At 40.9% G+C, this 20,187-nt stretch overlaps 1 long non-coding RNA gene across 1 annotated transcript in view; it reads left to right on the top strand.

Annotated features, from left to right (window-relative positions):
- Positions 1-3,938: 3,938 nt before the first annotated feature.
- The window catches only part of LOC149970180 (uncharacterized), a 98,740-nt gene continuing 82,491 nt past the window's right edge, over positions 3,939-20,187 (top strand). Inside the window, exon 1 of the long non-coding RNA XR_016493614.1 lies at positions 3,939-4,053. This is a non-coding gene — a long non-coding RNA (uncharacterized LOC149970180). The remainder of the gene's footprint in view (positions 4,054-20,187) is intronic.

Below are 20,187 nucleotides of genomic sequence, written 5' to 3' on the forward strand. Positions count from 1 at the left end.
CATCACACCACACTGTTTACCATCACACCTCCCTGTTTACCATCACACCTCACTGTTTACCATCACACCTCACTGTTTACCATCACTCCTCACTGTTAGGTACTTTACCATCACACCTCACTGTTTACCATCACACCTCACTGTTTACCATCACACCACACTGTTTACCATCACACCTCCCTGTTTACCATCACACCACACTGTTTACAATCACACCACACTGTTTACCATCACACCTCACTGTTTACCATCACACCTCACTGTTTACCATCACACCTCACTGTTTACCATCACACCTCACTGTTTACCATCACACCACACTGTTTACCATCACACCTCACTGTTTACCATCACACCTCACTGTTTACCATCACACCTCACTGTTTACCATCACACCTCACTGTTTACCATCACACCTCACTGTTTACCATCACACCTCACTGTTTACCATCACACCTCACTGTTTACCATCACACCACACTGTTTACCATCACACCACACTGTTTACCATCACACCTCACTGTTTACCATCACACCTCACTGTTTACCATCACACCTCACTGTTTACCATCACACCTCACTGTTTACCATCACACCTCACTGTTTACCATCACACCACACTGTTTACCATCACACCACACTGTTTACCATCACACCTCACTGTTTACCATCACACCTCACTGTTTACCATCACACCTCACTGTTTACCATCACACGTCATTGAACACACACACCCTATCCTTCCCTCTGTCTCATTTGTCTCTCTCTATACTGCTTTCTGTCTCATTCTGTCTCTCTCACGGTCTGTCTATGTCCTTCTCTCTGTCTCATTCTGTCTCTCTATCTTACTTAATCTCTCCACCCCCCCACCCCCCCCCCCCCCACACACACCAACACTGTGATGTGCAGCATGGTTTAGGTTTTAAATAGGTTGTTCAATGGAGCTGGGGACAGACAGAGTAGAGTAGGGAGAAGCAGATTGGACTGATTGACTCTCACCATGCTGAAGCATTTCAGTCTGTGCCCTGATAACGGTCTACTCAACGTCTGGTTGGAACGACCAACACACGGTAGAGGACATCCATGGTGTCTTTTGGCAATAGGGTTAGAGTCACACCCTGGACTTAGTTATCTTTGTTTTCTTTATTATTTTGGTTAGGTCAGGGTGTGACATGGGGGATTTATGTGTTTTTTTTCCTGGTCTAGGGTTTTTTGTATGTTTATGGGGCTGTTTCCTTTCTAGGTAGTATGTATATCTATGGTTGGGTTCTCGTTTATCGTCTATATTAAACATGTTGAACACTAACCACACTGAATTTTGGTCCTCCTCTCCTTCAACAGAAGAAAACTGTTACAGAACCACCCACCAACCAAGGACCAAGCGGCGTGGTAGGAGACCTGCACCAACTTCCTGTGCTTACCGGAGGGCAAGAGAGACCGGGCAGGCATCGTGTTATGCTGTGGAGCGCACGGTGTCCAGAGTGCGGGTGCATAGCCCCGTACGGTACATATCAGCTCCTCGTATCAGCCGGGCTAGAGTGGGCATCGAGCCAGGTGCCATGAAGCCAGCTCTATGCATCTGGTCTCCAGTGCGTCTCCTTGGGCCGGCGTACATGGCACCAGCCTTGCGCTCGGTGTCTCCGGTTCGCCTGCATAGTCCAGTGCGGGCTATTTAACCTCGCTGCACTGGCAGGGCGCACGGGAGCATTCAACCAGGTAAGGTTGGGCAGGCTCGGTGCTCAAGAGCTCCAGTGCGCCTGCACGGTCCGGTCTATCCAGTGCCACCTCCACGCACCAACCCTCCGGTGGCAGCCCCCCGCACCAGGCTGTCTCTCCGTTTCAGCCCTACAGGTGCTCCCGCCTGTCCAGCGCTGCCAGAGTCTCCCGCCTGTCCAGAGCTGCTAGAGTCTCCTGCCTGTCCAGAGCTGCTAGAGTCTCCCGCCTGTCCAGAACCGCTAGAGTCTCCCGCCTGTCCAGAGCCGTTAGAGGCTCCCGCCTGTCCAGAGCTGTCAGAGCCGCCAGTCTGCAGGGAGCCGCCAGAGCCGCCAGTCTGCAAGGAGCCGCCAGAGCCGCCAGTCTGCAAGGAGCCGCCAGAGCCGCCAGTCTGCAAGGAGCCGCCAGAGCCGCCAGTCAGACAGGATCCGCCAGAGCCACCATTCAGCCAGGATCCGCCAGAGCCGCCATTCAGCCAGGATCCGCCAGTCAGCCAGGAGCTGCCAGAGCCGTCAACTAGCCTGAGCTACCCCTCAGTCCTGGGCTACCCCTCAGTCCTGGGCTACCCCTCAGTCCTGGGCTACCCCTCAGTCCTGGGCTACCCCTCAGTCCTGGGCTGCCCCTCAGTCCTGGGCTGCCCCTCAGTCCTGGGCTGCCCCTCAGTCCTGAGCTGCCCCTCAGTCCTGAGATACACTGCTTCTTAATGCAATCGCTTTGTTACATTTCTTTTTAACGTTACAGAAATCGCTCACTATTCAATATTCTGAGACGGCGCTCAGACATAAGCAATATTTCTCCGCTATGTTGGAGTCAACAGAAACACACAATTTCAGCATAAATATTCCCTTACCTTTGATGGTCTTCGTTCAGAATGTACTGGAAGGGTTCATACTTACCCAAAACATTGTTTGGTTTCAAGTCTTGTGTCTTTGTAATAGCATCTGCTAACAATATCAGCTGAAATGCACCCAAAATGTCCTCTGGTCCGGAAAAGTTGCTCATCAAAACTGCAAAATTACATATTATATGTCGACTAAACAGGTCAAACTAAGTGCAGAATCAAGCTTTAGGATGTTCTAAACGTACAAAACAATTTTCAATTCAACCGGTCATTGTTAGTTCTCCTCCGGAGTGCTGGAACAAAGGAATGGATGGGACGAATTCGCGCCCTAACGCACAGGTATTTTCTCGCGACACTCACTCAATTCACTCCCGTAGGGCCAAAACTCGCGGGATTTGAATGATTAAACGCTCTACTGAATGAGGACATCTAGTGGAAGACATAGAAAGTGTCCCCAGATCCATAGCTGGTTGGGAAGGGTGGGGGCGATCACATCAAAGTTGCCCCAACTTTCATGATCACAAAACTAGTTTGGAAGAATGCCTGCCCTGTGAGTTCTGCTATACTTACAGACATAATTCCAACTGTTTTAGAAGCTTTAGAGTGTTTTCAATCCAATAATAATTATTATATGCATATATTAGCAATTTTGGACAGATTTATTTTCAGTTTACTATGGGCACGCAATTCCTCCAAAGGGGGCAGTATTCTGCCTAGCCTCAAGAGGATTTATGCATGGTTGTGTAGGTTGAGAATTTGTTTTTGTCATTTCATGTCTCTTCAGTCTACCCCCTCCTTTTTCGAACATTCTGTTAAAAATCGCGCAACATTTCAGCGTCCTGCTACTCATGCCAGGAATATAGTATATGCATATGATTAGTATGTGTGGATAGAAAACACTCTGAAGTTTCTAAAACTGGTTAAATCACGGCTGTGACTTTAACAGAGCGTGTGTTTCATCGAAAAGCGCAAGAAAAACTGGTCACTGAAAGCTGAAAATAATATCCATGCGCCACTTGCATGTATTGTTTAAAGGACACCAAATTAAATAGGACCAAGGATGCAATTCCTACAGCTTCCACACGATGTCGCCATTGTCGTCATTTTCCTGAGAGTTATTTCTTGGTAAAACAAAGGAAAGGGATTCCATTTCTTCCGGTCTCCGTCAGGATGTTTTGGAGGAGAGATTTCCGACCATGATTTGAAGACGTGGAGCTATTGAATACACATCGCCCCGTGTTCAATTTGATAGATTATTAACGTTTACTAATACCTAAAGTTGGATTACAAAAGTATTTCGAAGTGTTTTGTGAAAGTTTATCGTCGACTTTTTTAATTTTAAAAAATGACACAGCGTTTTGAAACAATGTTTTTTTCTGAATTACACAGTTTCCATAGATGGCTATTTTGGGTATATATGGACCGATTTAATCGAAAAAGAGACCCAATAGTGATGTTTATGGGGCATATAGGAGTGCCAAGAAAGAAGCTCGTCAAAGGTAATGAATGTTTTATATTTTATTTCTGCTATTTGTGTAGCGCCGGCTACGCTAATTATTTTGTTTACGTCGCCTTCAGGTATTTCGGGGTGTTGCATGCTATCAGATAATAGCTTCTCATGCTTTCACCGAAAAGCATTTTAAAAATCTGACTTGTTGGCTAGATTCACAACGAGTGTAGCTTTAATTCAATACCCTGTATGTGTGTTTTAATGAACGTTTGAGTTTTAACGAGTACATTTAGCATTTAGCGTAGCGCATTTGCCAAATTAAAAAAATCTTTAAAGTAGTTGGCAAAATATGTTTGTTTTGTGATAAATGAGCCATCTAATTCAATGAATGATGGAGCAGAGTTTGCCCCTTCTCGCCCAAAAGTTCCTTTAAGTTGCTTCAAAGCTTTTTTAATATAATTCTTTATTTCACGTATCTTTGTTTCCTAGCACAGTTTCTTCTTATTTTTGTTCTGTTTAGTCACATGATTTCTCAATAGACAGTACGTTTGCCAATCGGCTGTGTAGCCACATTATTTGCTATTCCTTTTGCCTCATCCCTCTCAACCACACCATTTTTCAATTCCTCATCAATCCACTGGGATATAACAGTTTTTACAGTCATTTTCTTAATGTGTGCTTATTAGTAACTGGAATAAGCAATTTCATAAATGTGTCAAGTGCAGCGTCTGGTTGCTCCTCATTACACACCACAGATCAGCAAATATTCTTTGCATCAACAGCATAAGAATTATTGCGAAACATCTTTATGATTTTTTTTGTTTTAAACACAATGTTAGGCCCAGCCTTTGGAACTTTGATTTTCCTAGATATGGCTACTATCTTATATTGGACATGTGTTAACTCATTTCCAATACTGGTCAACAGGAAAATGAATGAATGACTGATACAGCATCATAAGAAGGGGGATATAGCTCCTGAATAAACAGGAAGTTAATGAAAGGGGTACTATTGAATCATCAGTCAGTGCTTGCCAACAAATAGAAACGTTCTGAGTTACTGTAGGTTCAAGGTTTCAGTTCAAATGCAACACAGTAAATATTTTTGAAAGAAGTACGAAGCAGGCTTGTTGTAAATGTTTTTTTGTATATTGGGGTTTTCAGTTGGAACACAAAGCAAACAGGGAACATTCGTGCTCTGCTTTGCTGCATAAGAAGACTTCCTAGTATAATGGGAATCTTAATGACATGGTAACACAAGCCTTCTGAAGGTATGATGAATCATTTGAGAATATAAATATCTATATATATATATATATATATATAAAATATAAAACCATGAAGGAACATGTGGGCAGATAAAGGTCTGCCTTGTCAAATAGACTGTATATCTCAATGGGACTTCCTGGTAGATGCAGTATATTCTATATCTCAATGGGACTTCCTGGTAGATAGATTCTATATCTCAATGGGACTTCCTGGTAGATAGAGTCTATATCTCAATGGGACTCCCTGGTAGATAAATTCTATATCTCAATGGGACTTCCTGGTAGATAGATTATATATCTCAATGGGACTTCCTCGTAGATAGATTCTATATCTCAATGGGACTTCCTGGTAGATAGATTATATATCTCAATGGGACTTTCTGGTTAAATAATATGATAAAATAAGGCCAGTGAGCTGTTGCAAATTTGTCAAACAAAAAAATACACTTTACACTTACTATATGTCTTGCATCATTACCTGGAAAAACTTATCTCCCTCACTGGCTTCAAGCACCAGCTCTCAGTTTACTGCACCTGTACATAGCCCATCTATAATTTAGCCCAAACAACTACCTCTTCCCCTATTGTATTTATTTACTTTTGCTCCCCATTATTTTTATTTCTACTTTGCACATTCTTCCAAAGCAAATCTACCATTCCAGTGTTGTACTTGCTATATTGTATTTACTTTGCCACCATGGCCTTTTTTTTTGTTGCCTTTACCTCCCTTATCTCACCTCACTTGCTCACATTGTATATAGACTTATTTTTCTACTGTATTATTGACTGTATGTTTGTTTTACTCCATGTGTAACTCTGTGTCGTTGTATTTGTCGAACTGCTTTGCTTTATCTTGGCCAGGTCGCAATTGTAAATGAGAACTTGTTCTCAACTTGCCTATTATAGCCTTTCTGTATCTTTGAAATCTGTCGAACGGGCCACGATTTGATATGAATGCTTATAGTGGTAACACCGTCTTTGACGCATACACGTATACCTTGTCAGTGTATGTATAATGCTTCGTAATACTTGCAATAAGATATCGTAATTGCTCATAATTGCTCATAAACCTCTCTAACGTGCCCTAGTGAAGGCATGATGCATTACACATTAATACATTTACAAGTCTGTACCCATTTCAGACCAACCTCTATCCAAATCTATAATGTCTAATGGCATCGTGTTGGGAATAGAAGGAATAGGATGAATAGAATGAAAATCAGGAATAGAAGGAATAGAAGGAATAGGATGAATAGAATGAATAAGAGGAATAGAATGAATAGGGGAAATAGAATTAGTAGAGCAAATAGGAGGAAGCGGGAATAGGGGGAATTGGAGTAGAATGAAAAGGAGGAATATGGGGAATATAATGAATAGGAGGAATAGGAGGAATAGGAGGAATATGAGGAATAGAATGAATAGGAGAATTAGAATGATAGGAGGAATAGGGGGAATAGAATGAATAAGGGAAATAGGAGGAATATAATGAATAGGGGGAATATAATGAATAGGGGGAATATAATGAATATGGGGAATAGAATGAATATGGGGAATAGACTGAATATGGGGAATAGAATGAATATGGGGAACATAATGAATAGGGGGAATATAATGAATAGGATGAATATAATGAATACGGGGAATATAATGAATAGGATGAATATAATGAATATGGGGAATATAATAAATAGGAGGAATAGAATGATTAGGAGGAATAGGAGGAATAGAATGAATAGGATAATATAATGAATACGGGGAATATAATAAATAGGGGGAATAGAATGATTAGAAGGAATAGGAGGAATAGAATGAATAGGAGAATAGAATGAATAGGAGGAATAGGAGGAAGAGAATGAATAGGAGAATATAATGAATAGGAGGAATATGAGGAATAGAATGAATAGAATGAATAGGGGGAATAGAATGAATAGAATGCATAGGGGGAATAGAATGAATAGGAGAATAGAATGATTAGGAGGAATAGGAGGAATAGAATGAATAGGAGAATAGAATGAATAGGAGGAATAGGAGGAATAGAATGAATAGGAGAATAGAATGATTAGGAGGAATAGGAGGAATAGAATGAATAGGAGGAATAGGAGGAATAGAATGAATAGGATAATATAATGAATAGGAGGAATATGAGGAATAGAATGAATAGGAGAATATAATGAATAGGAGGAATAGGAGGAATAGAATGAATAGGAGAATATAATGAATACGGGAATATAGTAAATATGGGGAATAGAATGAATAAGAGAATATAATGAATAGGAGGAATAGGAGGAATACAATGAATAGAAGAATAGAATGAATAGGGGAATAGAATGAATAGGGGGAATAGAATGAATAGGGGGAATAGCATGAATAGAATGAATAGGGGGAATCAAATGAATAGGGAGAATATAATGAATAGGGGGAATAGAAAAGGAGGGATGAAGGAGGAGAGGAAAGAGCCTGTTTGTCGTTCTCCGTTATTTCCAGTTTTTTGTCAGGTAGATGGTGGGAGCAGTTAATGGATGCTCATTACTCATTGGTTGCTTAGCCATTTCCCATAACCCACCTCATCACCTCACCGATTATGTAAAATAGTAGACGTGGTTAAGATAAGGGGGTTGCCTTTAGTAATGGAACAGATGGAAAGTAAGAAGCCTTTGACAGAGAGATGTAATTGTGTCTGTTATCGACAGAGATGCCAACAGGAAATACAGTTCAGAAATAGAGTCTGTTGAACTGAATTAACACATCTGGTTGCTGAGAGAGAGAGAGAGAGAGAGAGAGAGAGAGAGAGAGAGAGAGAGAGAGAGAGAGAGAGAGAGAGAGAGAGAGAGAGAGAGAGAGAGAGAGAGAGAGAGAGAGAGAGAGAGAGAGAGAGAGAGAGAGAGAGAGAGAGAGAGAGAGAGAGAGAGAGAGAGAGAGAGAGAGAGAGAGAGAGAGAGAGAGAGAGAGAGAGAGAGAGAGAGAGAGAGAGAGAGAGAGAGAGAGAGAGAGAGAGAGAGAGAGAGACCCCTCCATTAAGTCCTGATAATGATATGATCCACCAGTCAATGCAGTGCAGATGTTGCTGATTAGCCGCATTATGATGACAACCAAGGAAAGATAGCTGCATCTCTCTCTCTGTTTCCTTCCACTTTCCACAGTCTGTGTGACTTGGTTTCTCTCTCTCTCTCCTCTATTTGTATGTTCCTGTCAGGAGTTAAACCAGCATTAACCCTGAAAGTTGCTAACATATATTTTTTTTGCATAAACGGGCCAAAAAAGAGGTAAAGAATGTTTTGCCCAAAGAGACAGAGAGCAGACAGTCAAACAGCAACACATGTATTTTATTATTTTATTAACCTTTGTAGCACAAGTAAATCGTTTTTTTGTTTTTTATTTCACACATTTATAATCAATGTTTCAAAATATCAATTTTTGTATGTTTTTCATGTTTTAAATCGATATTTGATTTCGTATGTGATATGGCGATATCGTATGTACTGTAGCTGTAGGATCTTAGTTTGAGACAGTTTGCTACAGCGGGAAAATAAACCTGCAGTAAAAGGCAACTTACATTTTTACGTGGATTAACGGGCAGGTTTTTGTAGGCGTTGAAACATGTTTTTTTTTTAAGAAAAGAGAAATTACGAATGACAGAGAGAGAGAGACAGATAGACAGAGAAAGAAACGGAGAGAGAGAGAGACAGATAGACAGATAGACAGAGAAAGAAACGGAGAGAGAGTGAGAGAGAGCGAGAGAGACAGATAGACAAAGAAAGAAACAGAGAGAGAGTGAGAGAGAGCGAGAGAGACAGATAGACAGAGAAAGAAACAGAGAGAGAGTGAGAGAGAGCGAGAGAGACAGATAGACAGAGAAAGAAACGGAGAGAGAGAGAGAGCGAGAGAGACAGATAGACAGAGAAAGAAACAGAGAGAGAGAGCGAGAGAGACAGATAGACAGAGAAAGAAACGGAGAGAGAGAGAGAGCGAGAGAGACAGATAGACAGAGAAAGAAACGGAGACAGAGAGAGTGAGAGAGACAGACAAACAGAGAGAGAGAGAGAGAAACAGAGAGAGAGCGAAAGAGAGAGAGAGAGACCTCAGGTTCCCTATCAAATCTAAAATGTCAAGCAGACAACACAAGAAAATTAACAACAATGACAAACAGTTTGATGAAAAAAGCAAAAACAATTATGACCCAGATGCAGACAGAGTTGAAGAAACAACTGTTTATTTCTTACAAAAGTGACAGGCAAACGACAGGACAAAGCAGGCAGGGGTCATCATCCAGAATGGTGGGGTAAGGTACAGAACGGCAGGCAGTCTCAGGGTCAGGGCTGGCAGAACAGTAAAAAACGGGAAGGACTAGAAAACAGGAGCAGGAGAACAGGTAGAAGCAGGGAAACAAACGCAGGTAGGTTTTTACAAACAAAACAAACTGGCAACAGACAAACAGAGAACACAGGTATAAATACACAGGGGGTAACGGGGAAAGATGGACGACACCTTGAGGGGGGTGGAGACAATCACAAAGACAGGTGAAACAGATCAGGGTGTGACACTTTCACTATGGTGAATCACTAAAACAATACATAAATAGAATACAGAAAAAGAAGGAAGAGCAGAAAATCAGAAATCAGCTCAATGTACTGAAGAACCCATAGAAATGAAATACTTTTGGGAAAATTTGAAAACTCTAAACAACAACATGAAGAGTTATCTATCAAACATGGAGATATGGATAAACCACTTCTCCAATATGTTTGGCTCCATAACAAAAATCAAACAGCAAAAACATGGAAATGATCAAACACAAATTTTAGAATCAACTATGAAAGACAACCAGAACCCGCTTGACCCTCCAATTACATTGAATTAACTACAGGACAAATTACAAAATGGTATCCTAAATGAAATTAGGAAATATATAGACCACAAATTCCAAACGGCTATAATTAAACTCTTTAAAATCATCCTAAGATCTGTTATATTCCCTAATATTTGGAACCAAGGATTTATCACCCCAATCCACAAAGTGGAGACAGATTTGACCCCAATAGCTACCATGGGATATGTGTCAACAGCAACCTTAGGAAAATCCTCTGCATTGTCATTAACAGCAGGCTCATACATTTCCTCAGTGAAAACATGTCCTCAAAGAAAACAAATGTCAAATTGGCTTTTTACCAAATTACAGCACGACAGACCACGTATTCACCCTGCACACCCTAATTAGCAAACAAACAAACCAAAACAAAGGCAAAATCTTCAAAAAAGCCTTAGACTCAATTTGGCAAGAGGGCCTGTAATACAAATTGATGGTGGCTTTGGGGGAAAAACGTGCAGAGCAGAATTTGGCCGATACCCGCTAATTGTAATAATCCAGAAAAGAGCCGTTAAATTCTACAACCACCGAAAAGGAAGCGACTCCCAAACCTTCCATAACAAAGCCAACACTTACAGAGAGTTGAACCTGGAGAAGAGTCCCCTAAGCGAGCTGGTCCTGGGGCTTTGTTCACAAAAACAAACACACCCTACAGAGCCCCAGGGCAGCAACATAATTAGACCCAACCAAATAATGAGAAAACAAAAAGATAATTACTTGACACATTTTAACGAATTTCCAAAATAACAGAGCAAACTAGAATGCTATTTGGACCCAAACAGAGAGTACACAGTGGCAGAATACCTGACCACTGTGACTGACTTGTAGGCAACGCTTCAGGAACCAGAAACCCTCTCACTGTACTTTTTGTTGAGTTTCCTAGGGTTTCCTAGGGACAGAGCGGATCAAAAGCCCATACAAATCTTACAACCGGGATGGGGTGGTGCAGTCAGTAATCATTACTGATGCTTTACCCTGGTCCACTGAAATGTATTGTGGCTCACACGTCATACTACAGGTTATAGAGACAATAACTGTACCATTCCACTGGGTCCACTTAGTGTCAGACTTGGTATCAGGACGTTTCCGTGTTGGTGTAGTGTCTACACTGCCAGTAAAAGGAGTCACATTGCTACTAGGGAATGATATCGCTGGTGGTAACGTCACTCCTGTACTAAAGTAGCAGACAACCCAGAAATCAAAGCAACTGATAAATTTGTTCAGGGATGTATTTCCTGCTTGTCTGTTAACGAGGGCAGAACCTCGCGAGCTGGGAGATGTGGTGGATTTGTCTAATTCCATTTTTGAGAATATTGAGGTAGAAGACAATGCACCGAGTATTCCTTCTGCAAGGCCGACGGTTTTGACCCCTGTTTAAAAACTGGCAGGGAAAATCAATTACAAGACATTCTCATAATTCGCAGCTCATAACAACGTTAGTAACTGGTGTGTCAACTGGTTGTTCCTACACAGCTGGTGCTGTCACTCGCCCATGACTAGGCGTTGTCCGGACATTTGGGGATCACAAACTTATAACCGAGTCCTTCAACATTTTTTTTCTGGCCAAGTTTGCAGTCTGACATCTGGCACTATCACAAATAATAAACATAAAAATATGAAAAAACAAATGCAAAATCTTTTCCTGTTAAACGTTCCCAGCAACCAATCCTTTTGAATATGTTTTCCCTTCGTTCCTGCCTGGATGTACTACCTTTTGGTTACGCTACAAGTGGCTTTGCATTCAATGTCTGTTTTGTTGCTTTCACTGCCAGTCTTTCCGAGTGAGAGTTTTGGCATTAATAACAACATGTTAGCCCACTAACCGGTGCCCCCCGCACATTGGCTACCCAGACATTGGGTCCCGCCACCCACCAACCCCTCTTTTACACTACTGCTACTCTCTGTTTATCGTATGCATAGTCACTTTGACCAAAGCTATATGAACATACTACCTCGATTAGCCCGACTGACCTGTGCCTGTATATACCCTCGCTACTGTTATTTTTCAGTCCTTTTACAGTTTGTATTTTTTTATGTCTTTACTTCTCTATTGTTCACCTACCCAGTTGGTTAGGGCCTGTAAGAAAGCATTTCACTTTTAAGGTCTACACCTGTTGTATTTGGCGGACGTGACAAAATTTGATTTGTTATAACAGCAGTCTGTTCTCTGTATTACACCAGTAGTAAGTTCTCTATATAACAATATGTTATAACAGCAGTCTGTTCTCTGTATTACACCAGTAGTAAGTTCTCTATATAACAATATGTTATAACAGCAGTCTGTTCTCTGTATTACACCAGTAGTAAGTTCTCTATTTAACAATATGTTATAACAGCAGTCTGTTCTCTGTATTACACCAGTAGTAAGTTCTCTATTTAACAATATGTTATAACAGCAGTCTGTTCTCTGTATAACATGTTATAACAGCAGTCTGTTCTCTGTATAACATGTTATGACAGCAGTCTGTTCTCTGTATAACATGTTATGACAGCAGTCTGTTCTCTGTATAACATGTTATGACAGCAGTCTGTTCTCTGTATAACATGTTATAACAGCAGTATGTTCTCTGTATAACATGTTATGACAGCAGTCTGTTCTCTGTATAACATGTTATAACAGCAGTATGTTCTCTGTATAACACCAGTAGTAAGTTCTCTATATAACATGTTATAACACCAGTAGTAAGTTCTCTATATAACAATATGTTATAACAGCAGTCTGTTCTCTGTATTACACCAGTAGTAAGTTCTCTATTTAACAATATGTTATGACAGCAGTCTGTTCTCTGTATAACATGTTATAACAGCAGTATGTTCTCTGTATAACATGTTATGACAGCAGTCTGTTCTCTGTATAACATGTTATAACAGCAGTATGTTCTCTGTATAACACCAGTAGTAAGTTCTCTATATAACATGTTATAACACCAGTAGTAAGTTCTCTATATAACAATATGTTATGACAGCAGTCTGTTCTCTGTATAACATGTTATAACAGCAGTCTGTTCTCTGTATAACATGTTATGACAGCAGTCTGTTCTCTGTATAACATGTTATGACAGCAGTCTGTTCTCTGTATAACATGTTATAACAGCAGTATGTTCTCTGTATAACACCAGTAGTAAGTTCTCTATATAACAATATGTTATAACAGCAGTCTGTTCTCTGTATTACACCAGTAGTAAGTTCTCTATTTAACAATATGTTATAACAGCAGTCTGTTCTCTGTATTACACCAGTAGTAAGTTCTCTATTTAACAATATGTTATAACAGCAGTCTGTTCTCTGTATCACATGTTATAACAGCAGTCTGTTCTCTGTATAACATGTTATGACAGCAGTCTGTTCTCTGTATAACATGTTATGACAGCAGTCTGTTCTCTGTATAACATGTTATAACAGCAGTCTGTTCTCTGTATAACATGTTATGACAGCAGTCTGTTCTCTGTATAACATGTTATGACAGCAGTCTGTTCTCTGTATAACATGTTATAACAGCAGTCTGTTCTCTGTATAACACCAGTAGTAAGTTCTCTATATAACAATATGTTATAACAGCAGTCTGTTCTCTGTATTACACCAGTAGTAAGTTCTCTATTTAACAATATGTTATAACAGCAGTCTGTTCTCTGTATTACACCAGTAGTAAGTTCTCTATTTAACAATATGTTATAACAGCAGTCTGTTCTCTGTATTACACCAGTAGTAAGTTCTCTATTTAACAATATGTTATAACAGCAGTCTGTTCTCTGTATCACATGTTATAACAGCAGTCTGTTCTCTGTATAACATGTTATGACAGCAGTCTGTTCTCTGTATAACATGTTATGACAGCAGTCTGTTCTCTGTATAACATGTTATAACAGCAGTCTGTTCTCTGTATAACATGTTATGACAGCAGTCTGTTCTCTGTATAACATGTTATGACAGCAGTCTGTTCTCTGTATAACATGTTATGACAGCAGTCTGTTCTCTGTATAACATGTTATGACAGCAGTATGTTCTCTGTATAACACCAGTAGTAAGTTCTCTATTTAACAATATGTTATAACAGCAGTCTGTTCTCTGTATAACACCAGTAGTAAGTTCTCTATTTAACAATATGTTATGACAGCAGTCTGTTCTCTGTATAACATGTTATAACAGCAGTATGTTCTCTGTATAACACCAGTAGTAAGTTCTCTATATAACATGTTATAACACCAGTAGTAAGTTCTCTATATAACATGTTATAACAGTTCTGTGTTCTCATAATCCATCTAAAACAGCACAGGTCATTCTAACCAGTAGCATAACACAAACACACAAACACACTGCATGATTCCAGCAGCTAGACCGTCATCAGTCAGTTTGAATGCTTCATTTCACCACATTCACCCATGTTAATGTGTTCACGCCACATGCTAAACAGGTAATCCATCTTCAGTGACAATAACGTGTGTTCGTCACGCTGCAAATCTGACACGTTCCATTTGCTTTTCTGTGCCACTTTGATTACCCCAGTCTTTCTCATTCACCCACACACCTCGCCTCATGTGACTTGTGGTCCCCACACACACACACCTCACATGACTGGTTGCCCCCGATGCTTTTCCTATGGAACGCTGGGCTTGCTTTATTAGAAATGTGTTCAGTTATTCTAATTGGAAATGGTTAAAGTAATTTCATGGCGTGTTGAACAACCTCCTCGTCATGGTTAGATTCACTGTGTCTCTCAAATCACACCATATTCTGTCACACCCTGATCTTTTTCACCTGTCTTTGTGATTGTCTCCACCCCCCCCCCCCCCCCCGTCCAGATGTCACCCATCTTCCCCATTATCCCCTGTGTATTTATACCTGTGTTCTCTGTTTGTCTGTTGCCAGTTTGCCAAGTCAACCAGTGTTTTTGTGTCAGCTCCTGCTTTTCCCCAGTCTCTATTTTCTCATCCTCCTGGATTTTGACCCTTGCCTGTCCTGACCCTGTACCCACCCGCCTGACCACTCTGCCTGAGCATGCCTGCCGTCCTGTACCTTTGCCCCATCTTTGGATTACCGACCTCTGCATGACCTGAGCCTGCCTGCCGTCCTGTACCTTTGCCCCTGCTGCTGTAATAAACATTGCTACTTTGACACCATCGGCATATGGGTCTTACCTTAATATTCTATATTTAGTGCACTAAATAGTGCACCACATTTAGAATACAGTGTCATTTTGAGAGATACACTTTGACAATGCCTTTACCCTGAATATCTGTCAGCTTACAGTTAACCTCACTAGAGTGGTGGGCAGCATTTGGAATTTTGGATGAAAAGTGTGCCCAAGGTAAACTGCCTGCTACTCTGGTCCAGAAGCTAGGATATGCATATAATTGGTACAGTTGGATAGAAAACACTCTAAAGTTTCCAAAACAGATTAAATAATGTCTGTGAGTATAACAGAAATGATATGGCAGGTGAAAACCTGAGGATAATCCATCCAGGAAGTACTATTATTTTGAAATGCCTGTTTTTTCCATTAAAAACCTATCCACCATACAAAGACTTATGACCCAGTTCACGATCCCTATGGATTCCACTACATGTGGCCAGTCTTTAGGCATTGTTTCAGGCTTTTACTCTGAAAAATGAGGGAGAAACACCACTTCCAATGAGAGGTCAGTGGCCAGTGGAAATTTCCAGACATGAATCCAATGTGTTACCGGGAGCGGGAACAAAACAAACATTTGTGTAACATGGAGTCTTGGGAGTGCAATCATATGAAGATTATCAAAGGTAAGTGATTTCCTCTCTATTTCTGACATATGTTACTCCTCTGCTTGGCTGGTTACTGGTTGTAATGATTTCTATGCTGGGTGCTGTTCTCAGATAATCGCATGGTTTGCATTCGCCGTAAAGCCTTTTTGAAATCTGAAACAGCGGGTGGATTAACAAGAAGTTACGTTTTAAACTGATGTATGAAACTTGTATGTTTTCATTAATTTTTATAATGAGTATTTCTGTTTTTGAAATTGGCGCTCTGCAATTTCACTGGATGTTGGCCAGGTGGAAAGTTAGCGTCCCACACCCCCTAGAGAGGTTAAAGTTTTCGATTCAAGAACAGGGCTGTGATCTAAATGGCACCCTATTCCCTACATTCTCAGAATAAGTGGTTACTTGAAGAACCCTGGAGAACCTTATTGTTTTAATGTAACAAAGGGCTCCTGGAGGAACGTGGGTGAGATCCTGGAGGTATAGATAGATATGATAATAAAGATCCGATAATTAATGGGGAGCTATATGTTACCTCGTTGATCCTATGGAGGACATTGAACGGCCACACAAACTGGGGGGCTCAGCTTCTTACTGTTACGGTTTTCTCGAGTTGAAGGAGAGGCGGACCAAAATGCAGCGTGGTTTCTATTCATGGTTCTTTAATAAAGAAAGCTATACATGAATAGACTAACAAAATAATAAACGTGAGAAAAAATAAACAGCCCTATCTGGAGCAAACACAGAGACAGGAACAATCACCCACAAAACACTCAAAGAATAGGGCTGCCTAAATATGGTTCCCAATCAGAGACAATGATAAACACCTGCCTCTGATTGAGAACCACTCCAGACAGCCATAGACTATGCTAGAAAACCCCACTAAGCCACAATCACAATACCTACAAAAACCCCAAGACAGAACACACCACATAAAAAACCCATGTCACACCCTGGCCTGACCAAATTAATAAAGAAAACACAAAATACTAAGACCAGGGCGTGACACTTACATGACAGGCGGAGTGGGAGGATCCTGCTGGAGAACCAGATGCGATCACCAGGATGGAACACACTGTGGTCTGCGATCCGCCTGCGCCTTCTGGCCTCACGTGGGCATCGTTCCAAACGTTTTCTGTGCACCTAAACCTACCCAGAAAGACTCACATCTGTAATCACTTCCAACAGTCATTCTAACACGTATTGACTCAGGGGGTTAAATAATTATCTAATTCCAGGTATATTAGTATTTAATTTGTCATTACTTTTTCAAGAAATGTTAGAATTGTTTGCCATTTTACCATTACAGAGTAATGAGTGATCTTTGACAAGGAATTACAATTCAATTAATTTTAATCCAACTTTGTAAGATAATAAAATGTGGAGAAATTGGTGATCTGTATATGTAATCAACAATGTTAACATGAATCATATTAGAATAAAATATGTAATATGCTTGAATAATCAAGAAAAAATAAAATTTGCAACTTGACATGATGAACATGGATGACATTTACTCAAATGTGTGGCCAAGAATAGTGTACTATTAATTGACCCGATGCCATTTGGGATGCACACAAGATTAAAGGAAGCCCTCGTCAGCCCTCATCCCGGATGTTTCTGAATTCCATAATGTCTCTGAAACCTGAGTATTGTCGTCACGGTAAATATGTTCCAATCTACTCTCAATTGTTACCTAATTTCACATATTACTGAATCATCCCTGTCAAAGTGTCCTTAGTGTGTTAATTGTCAAGTCCTTCCTATCTGTACTGTCCTTAGTGTGTTAATTACTCGGTCCTTCCTATCTGTACTGTCCTTAGTGTGTTATTACTCAGTCCTTCCTATCTGTACTGTCCTTAGTGTGTTATTACTCAGTCTTTCCTATGTGTACTGTCCTTAGTGTGCTATTATCAAGTCCTTCCTGTGTACTGTCCTTAGTGTGCTATTATCAAGTCCTTCCTGTGTACTGTCCTTAGTGTGCTATTATCAAGTCCTTCCTGTGTACTGTCCTTAGTGTGCTATTATCAAGTCCTTCCTGTGTACTGTCCTTAGTGTGCTATTATCAAGTCCTTCCTGTGTACTGTCCTTAGTGTGCTATTATCAAGTCCTTCCTATGTGTACTGTCCTTAGTGTGCTATTATCAAGTCCTTCCTGTGTACTGTCCTTAGTGTGCTATTATCAAGTCCTTCCTATGTGTACTGTCCTTAGTGTGCTATTATCAAGTCCTTCCTATGTGTACTGTCCTTAGTGTGCTATTATCAAGTCCTTCCTATGTGTACTGTCCTTAGTGTGCTATTATCAAGTCCTTCCTATGTGTACTGTCCTTAGTGTGCTATAATCAAGTCCTTCCTGTGTACTGTCCTTAGTGTGCTATTATCAAGTCCTTCCTGTGTACTGTCCTTAGTGTGCTATTATCAAGTCCTTCCTATGTGTACTGTCCTTAGTGTGCTATTATCAAGTCCTTCCTATGTGTACTGTCCTTAGTGTGCTATTATCAAGTCCTTCCTGTGTACTGTCCTTAGTGTGCTATTATAAAGTCCTTCCTTTATGTAGGCAGACTCAACAACCTTGGTTTCTCAAATGATTGCCTCGCCTGGTTCACCAACTACTTCTTTGATTGAGTTCAGTGAGTCAAATCGAAGATCCTGTTGTCCAGACCTCTGGCAGCCTCGATGGGGGTGCTACATGGTTCAATTCTCTGTATACATCAATGATGTCGCTCTTGCTGCTGGTGAGTCTCTGATCCACCTCCCTCTACGCAGACGACACCATTCTGTATACTTCTGGCCCTTCTTTGGACACTGTGTTAACAAACCTCCAGATGAGCTTCAATGCCATACAACTCTCCTTCCGTGGCCTCCAACTGCTCTTAAATGCAAGTAAAACTAAATGCATGCTCTTCAACCGATCGCTGCCTGCACCTGCCCGCCCGTCCAGCGTCACTACTCTGGACGGTTCTGACTTAGAATATGTGGACAACTACAAATACCTAGGTGTCTGGTTAGACTGTAAACTCTCCTTCCAAACACACATTAAGCATCTCCAATCCAAAATTAAATCTAGAATTGGCTTCCTATTTCGCTACAAAGCCTCCTTTACTCATGCTGCCAAACCTACTCTCGTAAAACTGACTATTCTACCGATCCTCGACTTTGGCGATGTAATTTACAAAATAGCCTCCAACACTCTACTCAACAAATTGGATGTAATCTATCACAGTGCCATCGCACCACCACTGCGACCTGTACGCTCTCGTTGGCTGGCCCTCGCCTCATAATCGTCGCCAAACCCACTAGCTACAGGTCATCTACAAGTCTCTGCTAGGTAAAGCCCCGCCTTATCTCACCCCTGGTCACCATAGCAGCACCAACCCGTAGCACGCGCTCCAGCAGGTATATCTCACTGGTCACCATAGCAGCACCAACCCGTAGCACGTGCTCCAGCAGGTATATCTCACTGGTCACCATAGCAGCACCAACCCGTAGCACGCGCTCCAGCAGGTATATCTCATTGGTCACCATAGCAGCACCCACCTGCAGCACGTGCTCCAGCAGGTATATCTCACTGGTCACCATAGCAGCACCCACGTGCAGCACGCGCTCCAGCAGGTATATCTCACTGGTCATCCCCAAAGCCAATTATTTATTTGGCTTCCTTTCCTTCCAGTTCTCTGCTGCCAACGACTGGAATGAACTGCAAAAATCCCTGAAGCTGGAGACGCATATCTCCCTCAATAACTTTAAGCACCAGCTGTCAGAGCAGCTCACAGATCACAGCAACATGTTCATAGCCCATCTGTAAACAGCCCATCCAACTACCTCACCCCCATACTGTATTTATTTATTTATTTATCTTGCTCCTTTGCACCCTAGTATCTCTACTTGCACATTCATATACTGTATATATACTGTATATATATATATATATATATTTCTGCACATCTACCATTCCAGTGTTTAATTGCTATATTGTAATTACTTCACCACCATAGCCTATTTATTGCCTTACCTCCCTTATTCTACCTCATTTGCATATACTGCATATAGACTTTTTCTACTGTGTTATTGACTGTATGTTTAGTTTATTCCATGTGTAACTCTGTGTTGTTGTTGTATGTGTCAAACTTCTTTGCTTTATCTTGGCCAGGTCGCAGTTGTAAATGAGAACTTGTTCTCAACTAGCCTACCTGGTTAAATAAAGGTGAAATAAAAATGTAGTGTAATTTCCCAGTCCTTCCTATATCAAATCAAATTTGATTAGTCACGTGCAGAATATAACAGGTGTAGGTAGACCTTACTGTGAAATGCTTACTTACAATT

The sequence above is a fragment of the Oncorhynchus mykiss genome, chromosome 30, assembly GCF_057628025.1.
Source record: "Oncorhynchus mykiss isolate SJ-2025 chromosome 30, ASM5762802v1, whole genome shotgun sequence".
Lineage (NCBI taxonomy): Eukaryota > Metazoa > Chordata > Actinopteri > Salmoniformes > Salmonidae > Oncorhynchus > Oncorhynchus mykiss.